This window comes from Rattus rattus, chromosome 11 (assembly GCF_011064425.1).
Source record: "Rattus rattus isolate New Zealand chromosome 11, Rrattus_CSIRO_v1, whole genome shotgun sequence".
Taxonomy (NCBI): domain Eukaryota; kingdom Metazoa; phylum Chordata; class Mammalia; order Rodentia; family Muridae; genus Rattus; species Rattus rattus.
In genome coordinates this window covers 26,655,802-26,676,143 of record NC_046164.1, presented here as the reverse complement: position 1 = coordinate 26,676,143, position 20,342 = coordinate 26,655,802, and the positions used below count along the sequence as shown (strand labels likewise).

Genomic DNA, 20,342 nt, shown 5'->3' with positions numbered 1-20,342 from the left:
AGTCATAAATTTCAAATAATTAAAATATTATTCAAATAGAAAAATGAAATGATCTCTGAAATAATTGAAAAATTTGGAGGAAAGTGAAATATACCTTTGCTTCATATCATACATAAATATCAATCAATTCAATAGAGTTATAAGTATAAAAGAGAAAATTAAGTATTTTAGGACACAATGTAACAAAATGTCATCACAGATGGTCTTTGAATATGAAAGTTTTTAAATGGAATAACAGAAAGTAAAGTATAAGAAAAATTAGCCACAAAAAAATCACAACTGTATATCCTTCAAAAAGTATCATAAAAGAAGAGAAAGATAAATCGTGTATTGGAGAAATATAAAGCATATATCTGAATATCTGAAGAATTATGTTTCAGAACATAAAAGCTAAACCAGTCAAGAAGAAAGGTAAGAAACAGGACAAAAGCTTCACAGTGAGGACTTCCCTATCAGACAGCAAATGTATGAAAGCCTTTCAGTCTGAGAAGTCATCCAAGATGTGTGAGTGGAAAGTGTCATGCCACAAGAGAAAAAGAAATCATAAGATGTGCAGAGACCAATAAAACTATCAAGGATGCAGACAGCTGCTTGGCAAAGATGGTGAGAATTCTTTTGAAACTGGGCTAACTCATTCTGGGGATAACATGTAACATGGCAGTAGAGTTGAACATGTGCACACATTAAAACAGGAATTCTATTCCTGCATATGTGCATATGCATGGTAATATGTGTGCTTATTACTTATAAATAATATTAACTAAAACTTCAAAAGAAGAGTAAATATATTATAAAGTTCAAAAATCTGCTTATCTTGGGTGCTGGGATGATAATAGCAGTTTAATGATTGCTACTGAATGCATGGGAGATTTTTCTGTTCTGCTGGTAGAGTGCACCATGATTTCCACAATGATTTCATGGTTGTTTATTTTCTCCATTGTGATTCATTAAGTTATAGTTCATGTTCATTCATTCCTAAAGTGAATATATGGTAAACATGAAAAGACAGGGGCCAGAAAGATTGCTAAGTGGTTAAGAGTTTGTACTCTTCTTGCAGAGGACCAAAGTTCAGTTCCCAGCAGCCAAGTTGGGTAATACAGATGTCTGCATTGAGAGTTCTAGGGGATCTGACAACCTCTTCTGGACTCTGGGTAGCCGAGCTCACACATGAACATTCTGACACATAGACACAAACATATGGACATAGCAAAAAAATAAAATATATCTCATGACAAAAGAAAAAAACCAAATTATTTTTCATTAAGATGCATTTTCTTCAAATGTTTAAAAGTTTTATAAAAATGTTCTATCTTAATGTATTTTCTCTTTCCAAACTATTGCAGGCCACACAACAAAAGAATTTTAAAATCTCATTCCCAGACTTAAGTGACTTGTGGGATACTGAATTAAAATAAAAGGAAATAGAATTTTATGGTACAAGAAAGGATGATTGGAACTTCTTCCTTAATTACAAATTACTCATGGCTTCCAATAAAGTCATTCTGCAGAAGGCAAGGCTATAATCACTCTCAGTACCATGTAGTGTTCCCATTGTGTTATAAGACAGGATGGTAATTAACACGGTCACAACTCTAACTGCCAAGCACAAGAGCAATGCTCAGTGTATTTCTGACCCAGCTGCTGTCAGCATGGGCCACAAGGATTGAAAATATTGCCAAGAAATCAATCTCCTCCATCAAAACCAAGCCAAGTCTGAGCAGTAGTTTGGTGACTTTTATTAGAACAAATACAAGGACCACTAATTGCTACACTAATATAGTAGTCTTTATTCCATATTTCACCTGTTGTTTATTTGTGGGCATTCAACATGGCTGTTGAGAAGAAACTGTAAGTGGTTCCATGAAACAAAAAAGTAGTGAAAAATATGTTGGAAATACTCAATAGTCAAAACAGTTCACTTAGTTTATTTGCTAGATCCTTTTTGCTATATAAAGTTTCTTATCTCTAGAAATAAATAAGGAATGTAACTAGCACATTAATATCAGAAAAGAAATGAGAGCCAGACATTCTACTGCAGAACTGCAAGATCAGCTAAGACAGGAAAGGTTGAATTATGTATGCTACTGGCTTTCTCTGGAGTACCCAGAGTACAAGTCCATATGTTTAGTGTTTAGGAGTGGTGTTGTGTCATAAACAATTTGATTAGAAAAAAAATTACTGCATGTAGCTTCTGATATTACTAAAAGGCATGATCTCACAACAAATTTCCTGATCCTCTGCTTTTAAAACTGTTTCTATTGCCTCTACTGTTTTCTGGGCCTTAGAGTAAGAACATTTTGTAGTTGTAGCCATTGTGATTGGGGGGGGGGGCACAATGCTGTGTTTTGGTTGGTTAAAGTTATCTGTAGTAGTCTCCAACTGTTAGAAGACATTTCCATGACTAGGAATGAAGACTACATTTCAAATGTTTAGATTGCTGTTATAGATTTGATGGTTTAGTAAAATAGTGACCAATAACTATGACTTCACCCTCATGGAGTAGTTTAGTTGGTTTCTAGTATGAGGCATAGTTTTCCATTTCCCCAATATAACTGCATGAACTGAACAAGGATGACAGAAAATGGACCACTCAAAGTTGACTGAAAGAGCTCAAGTAGTCTCAACCCTATACAAAGAACTATTGGCATCTGAGGAAAGCTGGGAGCAGTAGCTCAAGAGAAGAACATACTAGTTGGTTGTTTAGTGACAAAAGAAATGGTGCCTTTTCCTGCAAGTGTCTTTCCCCAGCAAATTGGTACTCAACATCTGCAGTACCCAGAAATGTCAAAAGAGGAAATAATTCCATGACCCAGTTATTAAAAATAATGTGACAAGGCAGCATTCTTCCTAATCTTTGGATTCTTCTTTCAATGGAAGTTTACATTATTTCAATAGAAAATTACATTATTTTCAATAGAATTTCAATAAAATTTCAATAGAAATTTACATTATTTATTGAAAAGAAATAGGTAGGCATCGCTTTGCATGTGAACAGTACATCATAGAGGGTTTTATTTCATCTTCATGGAATATTGGCAACTTAGCACATCTACATTTTCAATAAGCTGGTCCAATAATCTCTCAATTCAAATTCAGTTTCTAAGTGAATTGGCATGAGACATATCCGAGGGTCGTGCGGCAATGGTTCCCCTCTGCCTCCTTTGCATAGTCTCATGAAATTTTACTTCTAATCATATGTCTGTAAATGGAATATTCTCTAAGCCTTTGAACAGTGTGCTGTTTAAACTTCTGTGTATAAAAAGAAGGTTAATAACAAATACATGGGTTCGTGTGAGCAAACTGCTCGGTGTTCCAGGGAGCAGAAATTCATGAAGTCCATGTTCACCAAGGGAAAGGTTGGTCTTTTCGACTTGCAGTTTTACTATATTCAGAGTAGTCTGAAGGAAAGCAAATCACAAAACTTCATCTAGATGTTTTCCATTCTATAAGTCAGGGTCTCAGTTTTTCATATCAGCATTCTAATCTGGATGCATTAGTCTCTTCCAATGGCTTTTCAGTCAGCTTTGAAAGGCAGCCCTCCATCTTTCATTTCTTTTTTTTTTTTTTTTTTTTTTTTTTTTTTTGGTTTTTTTTTTTTCGGGGCGGGGGACCGAACCCAGGGCCTTGCCCTTCCTTGGCAAGCGCTCTACCCCTGAGCTAAATCCCCAACCCCCATCTTTCATTTCTTTACTCTCTTCCTGAAAGGCATGCTAGTCTCTTTGTGAGGAACTAGAGAGCCATTGGCATTGAATTTCTTTGGCCCACTATTTATTTCCCTATCTTCAGTATACATTGATAATTTTAGCTTTAGCCATACAGCTGCTATTCATTCGTGTTTCTTAAGCTTCTAATAAATTACCTCATTTTGGAAAACCTTCCTCATCCACCACAGGATAACTTTTAGAATTAGCCACATTTTATCTGTTAGATTTTTTCAGACTACTACTAATCCCAATGGAGAAAGATTTGGTTTCTTGGAAATGACTCTATTTCTGAGATACAACCTAGAATCTCAAAATATTTATTAGGGACCAAGAGCTGCTAAGGGAATGAATAGAAAAAATGACTCAAGTGAAAATAAAGTACAATAGATTGTACAAGTCAACAAAGCCTTAACCAATACAACAAAGAGCTCTGGGGGGAATTGCCTGTCATACTTTCTTACACGAACTGTATACATCTGATTTATTCACAGCTAGATAGGATCTACCAAAAGAATGCACTACCTCAGTGACAGTTATTCCCTGTGGCCAAGTCTGACTCTGAAGAAACCGAACATTGAATTGTGTGATTGTTGAACTCTTCACATTTGGACAGCAGTTCCTCCCTAGAAAGAGTTATGGCTTCCAATCCCCTTGACTATAACAATAGAATTAAATTCAGACGTGATTGTAAATGTCTCCTGAAGTTCTGGGAGTTCAGAAAGCAGGAGGTTGTAGCTTCCAGAGGGAAATGAGAATGTAAAAGACCACATAAGGATGAAAATAATACAAAAGCCAGAGATCTATCGCTACAACTATCAGAACTAAACCAAAGAGCCCTATGGTTTTTCCCAGTAAAAGCAATGGATTTGATAAAGGCACTAACTTCACAGTAGTGCCACCTATGTAGTTGTTGCCTGTGACTTGTATTTGAGGACTCTTAACCAACCTGTTTTGGCAGCTATGCTCAGATATGAGATTTATTCCAAATATTGTGATATGCAATTAAAGTTCTAATCAGTGAGGTAGTACAATCTGATTTACACGTCTGTATTCTAGCTTAAGCTTCTTTGTATAATATACATTATGAATGAAAATAGGACTAAAAAGCAGGCTAGCTAAGATATGATCACATGCTTCTTGGGTAACATCAAAGGAACCCTATTAACCCCAATCAAAATGAACACTTGTAAAAATTGTCAAGAGCAATGCCATAGAAATCTAGAAATTAGTCAAAGGCTTGTAGCATTTAAGTAGCAATTCTTGAAGGAAAAGACTGAATCTTTATAAATATATCTAACTCTGAAATTAAAAGGTTTCCAATTATTACTCATCTGCCATAGCTTTACAATGCTCATTAAAACCAAATTTTAGCAAGTATAGTAAATATAAAACCACTCAGCTAACAGTTATAAGAAAAAACTAGAGCTTCATAAAATACATATTTAACAAAAAACTATTTGACTCTCTTAGCATCTCCACAAAGAGACTAAGGGTTTTTCTTTTAGTTCAAGGGTTTTTTTTGGAGGATAAATAGTTTTTATTTCTTCTTTGTCAACTTTATGCATGTAAATAATATATCTTCCTAGTATCTGCTTTCAATTCTTCACTATGACTTTTCCTGGATTGCTCTAACATATCCCTTTGTCTGGAATTCATGTATTTTCTTTTCTCTTTTTTTATTACCCTATAAGTTCATTTACTGCTGCCTACTGGAATGTTAACTTATATTGTTGTCTTTGTTTTATATAAACATCCATGGTATAAGCACTATCTCCAGGGCATTTTTCAAAAACAAATATTGGCAAGTATATCACAGCTGTTAGGTAACAGTATCTATTGGCACAAACAAACAACAGACTAATAAAATGTAATCTTGGTGTTTTTAAAATGCAAGAAAAATAGGAATAAGACATTCTTGAGAAACCATACACCTGAGGTTCTAGAAATCTGTGACTTGTGAATATTTTCTGACATAGCACTAAAAGACCATAATTTATCATCTCTGGCGGTCACAATTTTACAAAGTAGAAAATGAAGATGAAGTGAGCTATAAAGAGTCAAATCATTGAAGAAAAATACCAAAGTATGTCAGCATCCACATGGTACTATTGCAAATTCTGGAGAACAAATGGTCTCACATAATGTTGGGTAATGTAAATACACAAGAGACATCATTGTGTAATCATTTGCTAATCACTAAACTAAGCCTATCTGAGTGGATTTAAACCATTTTTCACAAAAAAAAAGAGAAAAAATGATGTTTGCTACTGTAAACCCATTATAGAATCCATGCATATGGTGGTGAGAGTCTTAGAACTGAGAAAGGAATTTAAATGTATTGCTTATCTAGACTGACACGGTGTTAATGAACTAGAGAAGCCTGTGAACTTCATTGAAGGCAAAGACATAGTTTTCTAAGATAGCAAGAGTAAGTGAGAATTGAGAGGTCAAAGTCCAAACAAGATATTTATACCATCCCTCCAAGGCTCAGTAAAAGAGATAGAAAGTTCATAAGAGCAGAAAGGTCTATGAATTGTCATCACTCAAACACTACAGTCATCATAGTCAGAAACTTAACTATAATTTTTTAACTTATCAATAACTATGGATGACTGCATCAGGTTAATAGAATATCAGGCCCAGCGATAGCAATACAGAATGGGGGGGGGAGGACTCAGGGGATCCTACCCCTCACTGCTAACCTCTTTCCTTGTGATAGATTCAGTGAATAGGGGCATCATTTAAGTCATATATGTATCATGACCCTCAACAGGCACTAATGGCTAGTCAGTAGTCACACAGTTGGCCCTGGTTTAATTAAATCGATCACAAAACATAACTAAATGTCATGAGTCTAGAAAGAAACAGGTAGGGTATAAAGGGAGTTGATATAATGAGAGTAAACAAAATACACTGTATATAAATATATGTGTGTAATTATACAGATTTCAAAATGATTTTATGTAATCAGTTATAATATTTAACAGTGAATAAAAATTTTTAAAATATGGGAAGAAAGCATAACTAAATAATGTATTGAAAATTAAGTGATAAGTTAAATCTGAAGTGCTTCTCACATGAGCCTGGTTTAAGCATGCATCTTTGGCTTGCATGCGATTTTGAAGGCTGTGGAGCTTATGGAATAGAGGCTTATGGAATAGAAGCAGTTTCTAGTAGTAGGGTTTGAAGATTATACTTATACTTGGTACGATGGTTTGAATATGCTTGTCCAAGGGAGTGGCATTATTAGGAAGTGTGGCCTTGTTGAAGTGGGTGTGGCTTTGTTGGAGTAGCTGTGTCTCTTTAAGGGTGGGCTTTTCGACCCTGTCCCTGTACGCATGGGTTTTTGGACCCACATCCTAGCTGCCTTTGGACCAAGAGGTAGAACTCTCAGCTCCTCCAGCCCCATGTCTGCCTGGACACACATTACCATGCTCCTACCTTGATGATAATGGACTGACTCTCTGAACCTATAAGCCATCTCCAATTAAATGCTGTCTTTTATAAGAATTGCCTTACAGTCACGGTGTTTGTTCAGCCTTACTAAAACACCTGGATCCAGACTTATCCTGTTTCTTCTTTGACATGATGGAAACGTGTCTCTTCTCTCACATACTTTCCAGATGTTCTGCCTAGGAAATTATGGACTGGAATCTCCCTAAAATCCTGAACTAAAATGGTTCTCTATCTTGTTAAATTCTTCTCTGTTATTCTTCTAGAATAACCAGAAATATAGCTAATATGGAAAATTTGCAAGAGAAAATTTCAATAATTTTTGTGATTAAGCCTAAACATGATTCTTAGGCCTTTGGAAGTTATTTGTTAGGAAAATGTGGAAAAGTTTGGAAAACCTAGAATACTATCAGGATTGCTTAAGGAGAGTCTGATGGGACTCTGGGGTAAAAGAATGCAATAGAGAAGTAGACATTCATGGTCATTCCCATAAAGCTTCAGAAAGGAACAAGAAATCTATTAAGAATCAGACTAGAGCTCCCACCCCTTCGTAAAAAGGGGAACAAAAATATCCATAGGAGGGGATATGGAGGCAAAGTTTAGAGCAGAGACTGAAGGAATGGCCATTCAGAGCCTGCCTCATATGTGGCCCATATATATACAGTCACCAAACTAAAAAGATTGATGAAGCTAAAAAGTGCGTGCTGAAAGGGACTGGATATAGATCTCTCTGTAGAGACACATCCAGAGCATGTCAAATCTAGAGGTCAATGCTAACAAACCACTGAACTGAGAACAGGACCCCCTTTGGGGGAATTAGAGGAAGGATTGAAAGAGCTGAAGGGGCTTCCAACCCAATAAGAGCAACAATGCCAACCAACCAGAGATTCCAGGGAAAAAACCACTATCCAAAGGCTACAAATGGACTGACCCAGGGATCCAGCTGTATGTGTAGCAGAGAATAGACTTGTTGGACATCAAGGGAAGGGAAAGTCTTTGATCCTGCCAAGTTTGGACCCCTAGCAGGAGCATGTCGGAGGTGGGGCAGTAAAGGAGTGGATGGGGGGAAACACCCGTGTGGGTGAGGGGGAGGTGATAGGGGGTTATGGACAGGAAACCAGGAAAAAGAATTGGGAAAGGGAATAACATTTGAAATGTAAGTAAAGATATATATCTAATAAAAAATGAAATATAAATAAATATATCTAATAAAAAAGAATCAGACTAGAAGGGTGGGGAAGAATTGATAAGAGTACTTTTAAATTCTGCCTTATAAAGACATGTTTATCAGATACAGAGACGCACAGCCAAACATTAGGTGGAACTCAGGAATCTTGTAGAAGGGATAGAGGAAGAATTGAAGGAGCCATAGGGGTGAAGGACACCACAAGAAAACCCAGAGAATCAACTAACCTAAGCTTATAAGGGCTCACAGAGACTGAACTGACAATCAAGGAGCCTACATGGGTCTGACCTAGGACCTCCACATATACAACTATGTATCTTGGTCTTTTTATGGAAGTCCTAACAGTGATAGCAGAGGCTGTCTCTGACTCTGTGATCTATTTTTGGGACTCTTCCTTCTCTTGCTCCCTCCAACCCATCCCCATCCCTAGTCTTAATAAGAGAGGTGTGCACAACTTAATATGCCATGTTTGGTTGACATCATGGGATGTCTTCCCTTTTCTGAAAAGAAACAGAGAAAGAATAGATTGGGTGGTGAAGAGGGGAGAGAAACTGAGATGAGAGGAGGGAGGGGAAACCGCAATCTGGATGTAATATTTAAGAGAAGAATAAAAAACGAATAAAGAACCACAATGTCATTTTCTCAATAAATTCACATGTACATGCTGTTGAACAGATTAGCACATACAGAATTAATCTGTGTTTGTTTTGAGTAAAACATTGATACTCTCAGATACTCAGAATATTCCAGACATCTGGGAAGAAAAAATGAGTGCGGAAGGTGACAGCAAACGAGACGCAGCTATCTTGACTCCTGTTTCATTAGCCTTTGTGCTTAGAAGCATCAGAAGCTCCAATATTTTCACTTCTCCTGGTAATTTCACTGGATGGCTTCAGGCCTCTGTGGTAAGTCATTGAGTTAACAGGAGTTACAGTTGCTATCTGGATCTGGGGCTGCAGGATTCTGAGGTTAGAAAACTCCCATGTGAAGCTATGTAATTTCAGGTGAAGATTTTTCCCTTTCTGAGTCCCAGCATTTTCCATTTCTCACATGCAACAAATGAAATTGTTGCACTGTGGGATTTGGATCCTAGGTTATGGCTGTTGGACATCTTAGCATTTTGTTTAAGATAATTTTCTGGGGCTGGACAGAAGGCACAGTGGTTAAAGCACTTGCTATTTAAGATAAGGAAATAAATGTTGATGCTGAGAAGATGCTGAGTGAGCTAGGCAGCTCATCTGTGACTATAACTCAGAAAGGAAGAATGGACGATTCTGAGTAATTCAGAAAGGCAGCCAGACTTAGAAAGACTACTGTGGCTTTGTATCCTACTGCCCTAGGGAGTAGGAATTGTGGGAAGTAAAAGTACATATTATCATTAAAGTGATAATTATCCCTGACAGGACTCTTTAACATACCTTAAGGTAGGTCCATCTTGTAAAGGGTGGTCCCACCTTCCTGAACAGTGGTCTCTTAGCTAAGTGATTTGCCTTCTTGGCTAGAACATTAGGTCTTCATGTAGGCTAGCTGAGGGCTGGTTTTTCTTCTTGTTTTATGTAATGAAAAAAAATGTTTTTAAGAACAAAGATTAGTCAGGCTTTCCTGCAGCCATCATTTAAGATTATGGTGCTTCCTAAGCACGATGTCTGTCACCTGCATTATAAAAACATTGTGAGACCAGCACTGATGTTGGTTCACATCCACATAGTTCCTATGGAACTTACTGGTTAGTAAATCGAGGAGATGAGACAGAATATAGAACCAGCATTAGTGCCAAGCCCATGGAAATGAAATCCCCTGTCTCAGAATTAGGAGTCCATGTTTTCTGCCAGTATCTCAGAGTCTATAAGAAAGCTAACTAATTAGTTCCCAAATTGACCATAGTTTCAGTACTGTCCTAATGCTAGAAGTTACTTAACTTCTAGAGGTGAATTTTGTGTTTTGACACATATGAACACATGAGTATTTAATGGTCTTTACAAGCCAGACATGCTGGCTCATGCCTTCAATCATAGCACCTGGGAAGCAGAGACAGGTAAGATCTCTGTGAGTATAAGGCCATCTTGATTTCCATAGAGAGGATGCAGCCAGGGATACATAGTGAGAACATGTCTCAAAATCAATACAGATAAAATGGCAATCACTTTTAACAGTGTCAGATGGGCAAGACAATTTATGTTTATGGGAAATTTCTAAATTTAGTATAACAAATTCCCTGGGAAACATTGTTCATGGACTGCGTTCGTTCACCTGGATGTTTTCATCAAACAACTGCCTATTTACTTTCCTGGTTTTATAGAACCTTATATATTCAGCTTCAGATAAAAGAATAGCAAAAGTAGTTTAGTAATTTGTCCAACCATGACAGAGGAACATTTCTCCAGTCACCTGAATATGGTTTCTCTTAAACTGTATATTGTATCTGTCAACATATGTATCCATTATTAAAATAACAGTTTTGATGATCCTTTGTTCCCCATATTCATTGGGGAATTAGCTGAATACTGGGATAAAAATAAGAATTGAGGGTAGATTAGTAGGTTGTCTGTCAGTTTCACAAATTTTTGAATATGGATTTTTCTTCAATCATACACATCTTAAAGATATTCTGCTCACAACATCCTAATGTTCCTTCCAGGGTATTTGAGTTCCCTAAAGAAATAGAACCACAAGTATTTATACATATGTATTCATGAAGAGATTTTTAAGAGATCAATTCATGTAATTATGGAGAAACTTGACAATGTGTTACATAAAAGTCAGGGGTCTGGGAAGAGTATAGTATCTTCATACATCACCTAAAAGCAGCTGAAATTAGGCAACATGGATATTTTACCTCAAACAGGGTAAATCCATCCTTCCTGTCTTTTTTCTACCTGGCTGTAAGTGGAGTAGGTGGCACTCTTCAACAGTTGTGAGGTAATGTCATTACTCAATCTGTAGTTGTAAATGTCAATGACTGATAACTTCGCTGCTCACATTTTCTGTCCTCAGTCGTGTGACACTGACGTCATTTGTTTGCTTATTCTAACACTGAGGAACAAACCTCTAAAGAAATTATGACTTTCTAAAGATAGCTCAGCCTTATGTATAATAAGGGAATTCCATTCCCTTTTCTTAATCATTTCAGAAGCCACTTCTATAATAGTGTTCAGGATGAATCAAAGTAGAGGTACCTCTGACTCTACATCGTGAGCTCACTGGAGGGCTTTATAAAAGGGATAGATCCCTCATTTCATTGAAAATAAACACAGATGTCCTTCGAAGCCATGGGGACTCTTCTTCATTTTCTTGAAACTGTTTTGCATACCTACTTAAATGCTCTAACAAAAATAGATCAATATTTAAATAAATGATTCCATATAAGAGGCTTATAAAATTTTCTTTTTGTCTATATTAAATACAAATATATCCTATATAAATATTAAACAGTCACTGTATTAGTTCCTTTCTGTTGTCATGACTAAACACTGACCAAAAACAATTTGCAAAGCAGAAGAGTCTATTTGGTTTGCACTTCATTTCACAGTTCATCACTGAGAAAAAGTCAGAGGAGGAACTCAAGCAGCAACCTGGAGGGAGACAGGAGCTGAAGTAGTGATCACGAAGGGGTACTGTTTGTCAGCTTCCTTTCATGACTTGCTCAGCCTGGTTCTTATTCAAGCTTTCTCACAGGTGACACTTACCCACATCAATCAGTAATCAAGACAATGCCTTAAGTCAATGGCTCATGCCAAGCTGATGGAGGTAACATTTCTTTTTTTTTTTGGTCCTTTTTTTCGGAGCTGGGGACCGAACCCAGGGCCTTGCGCTTCCTAGGCAAGCGCTCTACCACTGAGCTAAATCCCCAACCCCGGAGGTAACATTTCTAGTTCATGTCAAGTTGACAAATCTAACCTGCCACGACACATAGCTATTTGCTGTAAGTTGGGAAAGCTGACCGACTGATCTCTAAATGCCATTTCTATCATGCAATTTCAAAATATGCAAAAGGAGGAAGCAAATATAAATACAAAATGAGACTAAATGTGTCTCCAAAGAATTTAGTAGTTGCCAGAGACTATAATGGTAGTTTATTGCATTGATAATTGGAAAAACCTAGAATTACTCACTTCAACTCTGTAAGTTAGAAAGGAGTAGGGGAGGAAGGATAAGATAAAGAAAGAGAATGAAAGGAAATATTGTAGTTTGTTCAAATAAGAACCTAGGATTAATATTTAAGTATGATTTATGGCTATTACAAGTTAAGATATTTTTCTACTTAAAAAGTAGTAAAATCAAGGCTGGAGAGATGGTTCAGCAGTTAGGAAAACTGGCTGCTCTTTGAGTGGATCTGGGTGTTAATTCCCAGCACCTACATGTGGGTTCACAACTGTCCACAGCTCTAGTTCCACGGGTTTCAATGCCTTCTTCTGATCTACATGGGCACTAGACATACATTTGGTGTATAGATATATACAGTCAGATATAATATAGTCAAAATGCAAAATGCCTATATATATATATATATATATATATATATGAAGTATTCAAAGTATGAGATGTTTTTTAGGCCTCTGTACTGAGAGATTTCTCTTTGTTATAGCATGTGATCATGACTTTGCCCCTCTAAACCCATGTGTCTAGCCATTGGCATTGTACTGAAAATGAACCATTGATTCCAGTGTAGCCTGTTTGTCTGTTTGCACATGACTGATGTCCAGGAAAAATTATGTAAATTTACTGCTCACATTTTCCGTCCATCAGCAATTTGAGGAAGGGATGCTGAGAATAAGTTGATTAGCAATGGCGTTAACATGGAGATCACATCAAGTGGCTATATCAAGACTTAGAAAGCTACAAAAACAAAAGAGTGAGGGGTACAGATTAGTCAGTCTGAACTCTTTATTCCTAATAAAAATATATTTCCTAAGTTGTATATGATGCATGGTAAACACATAATACAGTTTCATTACTTAATAAGCAATAAAAAGACGGTGACTGCAATTAATCTACTTGTCTTATCTGTCTAAAGTACTGTTACACATTGAACATATTAAAAGAGAATACAATATTTCATTCTCACAATCTCAGGGAAAAATTAATAGTTGGCAATATATGTAAATGTTTGTTTGTACAGCCTAATAATATGCAAGGACCCATAAAATATTAAAATACCAATGAATGTAAATAATTTATATTATAGATAATTTTTAAACTAAATGAACTTGACATCAGCCTGAGAAGTTTGGCCACCCAAGAAACACAGAGATTTTGCTCAAAAAAACAAAGAAAGAAAGAAGCAAAGTAAGAAACAAGGAAAGAAAAGAAAGTCTGACATCTGACATCTCTTTCTTTCAGAGTCCTTGCTGACATCCTGTGAATAGTAAATGTTTAGTAAATTATTATCAGACACATGAGTGTACCTGCCTACAGAAAAACACAGAATATTAAGAAATATCATTATGAACTTAGGATACTTGTTCATGACGGGTAAGGAGACAGAATTGCTTACAATCCAGCAATTTCACTTCTAGAAATATATTCCCAAATTGAAAGCAAAAAGCTGAAACACTAATGTGCATATGGAGCCTCAACAGATACAACGTGGCATAGCCAGTTGACCTTTATTATTTAGTCTTAAAAAGCAAAAAACTCTTTTTTTTTTGGTACAGATATCCTCCTTGTATTGGAGTTTTCCTTCTAGGATCCTCTGTAGGGCTGGATTGGTAGATAGATAACTGTCTGAATTTGGCTTTGTCCTGGAATATTTTGGTTTCTCCATTAATGTTGATTGAGAGTAGCCCAGGCTATTATAACCAGCAAAACTCTCAAGAAAAAAAATCACATGATCATCTCCTTAAATGCAGAAAAAACATTTGATAAAATACAATGCCCCTTCATATTAAAAGTACTGGAGAGATCAGGAATTCAAGGCCCATACCTAAACATAATATAAGCAATTTAATGCAAAAGAATAGACAATATCAAATTAAGTGGAGAGATACTTGAAGCAATCCCACTAAAATCAGGGACAAGACAAGAATGCCCATTCTCCCCATGTCTATTCAATATAGTACTTGAAGTGCTAGCTAGAACAATAAGACAACAAAAAGAGATCAAGGGGATACAAATTGGCAAAGAAGAATCAAAGCTATCACTATTTGTTGATGATTTGATATTATGCATAAGTGACCCAAAAACTCTACCAGAGAACTTCTCCAGCTGATAAACAGCTTCAGCAAAGCAGTCAGATATAAAATTAACTCAAATAAATCAGTAACCTTCATTTATACAAATGATAAACAGCCTGAGAAAGAAATTAGGAAAACAGCTTCCTTCACAATAGCCACACAGATAATAAAAAATATCTTGGCATAACTATAACCAAGCAAGTGAAAGATATTTATGATAAGAGCTTCAAGTTTCTCAAAAAAGAAATCAAAGAAGATCTCAGAAAAAGGAGAGATCTCCCATGCTCATGAACTGGCAGGATTAACATAGTAAAAATGGCCATCCTACCAAAGGCAATCTATGGATTCAAAGCAATTGCCATCAAAATCTCAACACAATTCTTCAAAGACAAAGAAAGAAAAATTATCAAATTCACTGGAAAGGCAAAAATCCCAGAATAGTTAAAACAATTCTTAACAATAAAAGAAAGGCTGGGGGAATCACCATCCCTGACCTCAAGGTCTACTACAGAGCAGTAGTAAAAAAAAAAAAAAAAAAAAAAAACCTGCATGGTACTGGTACAGAGACAGACAGGTTGATGAACGGAATAGAATTGAAAACCCAGACATAAAAGCACACACTTACACACACCTGCTCTTTGATAAAGACACTAAAAATATACAATAGAAGAAGAAAGCATCTTCAATAAATGGTGCTGATCTAATTGGCTGTCTGTATGAAGAAAAATGAAAATAGACCCATATTTGTCACCAGGCATAAAGCTCAAGTCCAAGTGGATCAAGGAGCTCAACGTCAAACCAGATACACTGAATCTAACAGAACAGAAAGTAGGAAAGAGCCTTGAATTCATTGACACAGGAGGAAATTTCCTAAACAGAACTCTAATGGCTCATGCTCTAAGATCAAGAATTGATAAATAAGACCTCATGAAACTGGAAAGTTTCTGTAAGGCAAAGGACATAATCAAAAAGACCAATCAGCATCCTACAAATTGGGAAAATATCTTCACTAACCCCACATCCAAGAGAGGACTAATATCCAAAATATATAAAGAACTCAAGAATTTACCACCAAAGAACCAAACAACCCAATCCAAAATTGGTGTATAGTCCTAAACTGAGAATTTACAACCGAGGAATCTCGAATGGCTAAGAAGTACCTAAAGAAATGTTCAAAGGCCTTAGTGATCAAAGAAAGGCAAATCTAAACAACCCTGAGATTCTACCTTACACCAGTCAGAATGGCTAAGAACAAAACCTCAGGTGACAACACATGTTGGCAAGAATGTTGAGAAGGAGGAACATTCTTCCATTACTGGTAGGATCGTAAACTGGTACAACCACTCTTAAAATCAATTTGATGTTTCCTCAGAAAATTGCAAATAGAGCTCCCGAAATACTCAGTAATACTACTCTTGGGAATATACCTAAAAGATGGCCCACCATGCCACAGGGGCATATGTTCCATTATGTTCATGGAGGCCTTATTTGTGATAGCCAGAAGCTGGAAACAACAACAGAAGAGTGGATACAGAGAATGTGGTTCATTTACACAATGGAATACTACTCAACTATTAAGATCAAGGACATCCTGAGTTTTTCAGGCAAATAGATTGACCTGAGTTTTGCAGGCAAATGGATAGAACTTGAGAATATCATCCTGAGTGAGGTAACTCTGACCCAAAAGGACATGCATGGTATGTTCTCACTAAGAACATCTCAATAAGTGGATATTAGCAAAAAAAATGTACACAATACCCAAGATACAGTCCACAGAACTAAAAAAAAAAAGTCAACAAGCTGAATGATGGCCCAAGTGAGGACACCTCAGCTCCACTTGGGAAGAAGAAAGCAACCACAAAGGGGGAAGGAGGGACATGGCAGGGAAAGGGGATGGGGTCGGGGGAGAGGGGAGAGGGGAACATAATCTGGTATTGGATGGGGGGAAAAGGACTGAAACCCTGAGAACCAGCAGAAAGAATGAAAACAAGTGACATCAGGAGAAAGGAGGTTGGGAAGACCCTCTAGAATGTACCAGAGACCTGAGAAGTGAGAGACTTTCAGGACTCAAAGGGGAAGGGGAAGGACCATAGATGAAAGACCCTACAGTGGGAAGAGGTAACTTACTAAAACCACCTCCAGCAGAAAGACAGGGCATCAAGTGAGGGATGGATTTGCTATCCCACAGCCAAAGCTCTGATCCATAAGTCTTCCTGTCTGAAAGAAATGAAGGGATGGAAATGGAGAAGAGCCTGAGGAAAAGGAGGTCCAGCTACAGGCCCAAAGTGGGATCCAGCTCAAGGGGAGGCCCCAAGACCTGACACCATTACTGAGGCTATGGGGCATTCACAAAAAGGGACCTATCATGACTGCCCTCCAAAAGACCCAACAAGCAGCTGAAAGAGTCAGATGCAGATATGTGCACCCAACCAATGCACAGAAGCTGTTGACCATTGTGGTTGAATTAGCTGGAGGAGGCTGAGGAGGAGGGCAACCCTGTAGGAGGACCAGCAGTCTCAATTATCCTGGACCCCCGTGATCTCTCAGACACTGGATCACCAACCAGGCAGCATCACCAGCTGAGATGAGGCCCCCAACACATTTACAGTAGAGGACTCCTGGGTCTGGGTTCAGTCAGAGAAGGTGCACCTAATCCTCAAGAGACTGGAGTCCCTAGAAGTACAATCGAGGGTATGGGGTGGACCAGGAAGGGAATAAAATCTGGAGTGTAAAAAGAGAGAAAGGAAGAAAGAAAGAAAGAATGAAAGAAAGAAAGAAAGAAAGAAAGAAAGAAAGAAAGAAAAAAAGAAGAAAGAAAGAAAAGGAAAGGAGAGAAAAAACAAGGAAGGGGAAGGAGGGAAGGGGAGAAGGAAGGGACAGGGAAGGGAAGGGGAGAGGAGAGGAGAGGAGAGGAGAGGAGAGGAGAGGAGAGAAGAGAAGAGAAGAGAAGAGAAGAGAAGAGAAGAGAAGAGAAGAGAAGAGGAGAAGGCAAGAAAATTCTTCTTTGTTGCTGTGAGGTGTACAAACCTGTTAACAGAGCATACAGTTACAAATAAGCCAGGCACAAAAAGATGCATATTACTACACAAACCAAAATAGATGAATTCATAAAGATAGATGAATAGCATGAGTTTCCAGAATCTGAGGTAATGGACAGACATAATTCAATGGGTATATAGCACACGTTTCTAAAAGTATATAATGAAGAAAGAAGTTTGCACAGAATTGTGATTGTACCTCATACCACTGAATTGTATACCCAAAGCAGCTAATTGACTCTCTCTCTCTCTCTCTCTCTCTCTCTCTCTCTCTCTCTCTCTGTGTGTGTCTGTGTGTATGTGTGTGTATACGTACACATATATGCACACCAACAAAAATGTCTCCTCAGATTTTTAGTAGTATGTCTGGAATTAATTGTGTTAGCTATTTCCCAAATAAAATTTATTTAGCACTATGTTAGATTGTAAGTTGGAAATGTCTTATATATTATGGTTGTTTCCCCTAGAGACTGTATGCCAGTTGTGAGGTTTGGAGACAGGGAGAAAATATTTATATTTTCATAGTTTCTGCTGTATTTTCAGCCTGACCATATAAAAGCTGTGCTTTAAGCAAATTCCCAGGCATATCATGAAAGATTAAAGATTCACCTATCCTCAGGAAATGTGTCAGTGATTTGGTAGTTTGTATTTAAAAATAGTCTGGGAGCTATTGGGCTATTGGTGAAAATGCTGGCAAGGAGGAGAGGCATGTAAAATAGTAAGATCCAGCCATACTGGCTTTTTCTTTAATATACTAACGCAGATTCCTAGTGCCTACATCCTAGGTTTAAGCTACACTTCGAAACTCTGCCCAATTTGAAAGACTTTGAAACATTTGAAACAAATACTGTAACTCATTCTCCTTTTGTGACACCAAAGGAGTCACCAAAAGTCCAGGAGACAAACAGTGCCCAGTGGGGACCACCCCACCGGCGGGTAGGTGGAAAAGAACACCGTAGCTAGGGTTATTTTGGTCCTGGCTCTCTGATCGCTAAGTACAGGTTTGTATCCCTTCCGTCCCTTCCTTCCTTTCTGCATTATCCGTTTGCCAAAAGGGAAACAGTAAATTAAAATGAGATAAGTTGGGAACAGATGGCCATGTTGGACACAGTCACCTTAGAGAACTTGTCTAACTGCCGGTTTGTTTGATTTTCCCACAGCAGAATACGCCAAGCTCACTTTAGCTTTTGTGAAGGCTATGCTTTCAAGTCCATGGAAAAGTATCAATTGGAATTAAGGAAGGAGAGTTGGTTTCTTTCAATGCAAGGGTGTGGGATTACATCCAAAAAACAAAAACAAAACAAAAACAAAAAACGGGAACTTTAATGTTTTAAGTCTTAAGATTTGAAAGCATTTGACCCCCTCATCAGCAGGACTCCACTAATTATGGAGGACACCGTGACAAGAATCACCATGTCTCATCATAAATACTGCTTGGGTGAGCCAGAAAAAATTAATTCAAAGGGAGATAAATGGTAGGAGACGTATCAACATAAACAAACAGAAGAAGAATGACTGGCAGGCGAAACTAGAGAAGCTTCGGGAAGGTGTGGGAGCCAGCATTGATAGGAAGGTCGGGCTGCTTGTCACAGGACGGTTGAGCCGTACCTGTGTGTGACTGGTATCATGCTTTCAGTTTACAGGGTGGCTCAGGGATGCATACAGAAGCCCAGTGGAGTAGCCAAGAAATCATCCCTCAGGGGCTGGAATCAGAAGGAGGAATGCAGGGCCGACGGGCAGGCAATCATCTCTCAGAATGCATGTACAAGAATATGCAGTGGGCCGGGATTAGGTGAAAATCGTTTAATTTTACTGAGTCTCCCAACTAAAAGCACCTGCGGTGGCTCTGGGATTTGGGCAGTGTGTCCCCCTGCACCTCCTCCTCTGCCACATTTGAGAAGATAACTGTAATGATAGCAATTGTCCAGGAAGAGACATGCTCATTCAGAACTGCATTAATTAATCTTATGATAGGGACCTGTGCACAGTTAAGTAGTAACAGTAGCATCATAGATGTAGCTTTGACTTCACTCCTTAATCCAGTGTTTGATTTTGAGAATTATAATCATGTTCTTGTTACTCTTTCTGATATTTGATAGCTACATTTACTATTTTATACTTATAAATAACAAGCCTAGAACCCTTTTTAGTGAAGAGCTGTTGTCTCTCTAAAGAGTACACTTCAACCAGCCCCTCATGGACTGCAGGTCTGGCTGGGGTATCACATGGGCCTCAGTAGGTGCCTGAGAGAAGCCATGTCTACACCCAGTGTTCTGACTGTGAGCATCTGAATGATTAGGAGCCTAACATCCACTGAAAAAAGCAAGCCGGAAATGACTACCAGTCCAGCACCATGCAGGTCCTTCCCTGCAGGCCCCAACAGCTCCAAGAACTGGAAGCAAGCTAGAAACTAGGAGAATTCCTCTTGGGACTGCAGGCATTAGATGGGAATGAGCCTGTCCATGACAGACAATTCATTGCAATAAACATTTACAAGCAAAGAAACATAGGAAAAGTTACACTGTGGCCCACACTATGACACACTACACTTCCACAACAAATATTTTTCTCTGTTGTGGGAGAGATTGCAAAGATGGAGGGTGGGTCTTAGGAGAGGGCAAGATGAATGGGATTGGGGTGCAGGATGTGAAATGCACACACACACACACACACACACACACACACACACACACAAAAACAATAAAAAGTTTAAAAAGAAAGAAAAAAAATTGCCAACCCCCCAAACACACACACACACACACACACACACACACACACACACACACAC

At 37.9% G+C, this 20,342-nt stretch overlaps 1 pseudogene; it reads left to right on the top strand.

Moving 5' to 3' along the window:
- Positions 1 to 19,740: 19,740 nt before the first annotated feature.
- Positions 19,741 to 19,865, top strand: LOC116913001 (annotated as a pseudogene).
- The last annotated feature ends 477 nt before the right edge of the window (positions 19,866 to 20,342 follow it).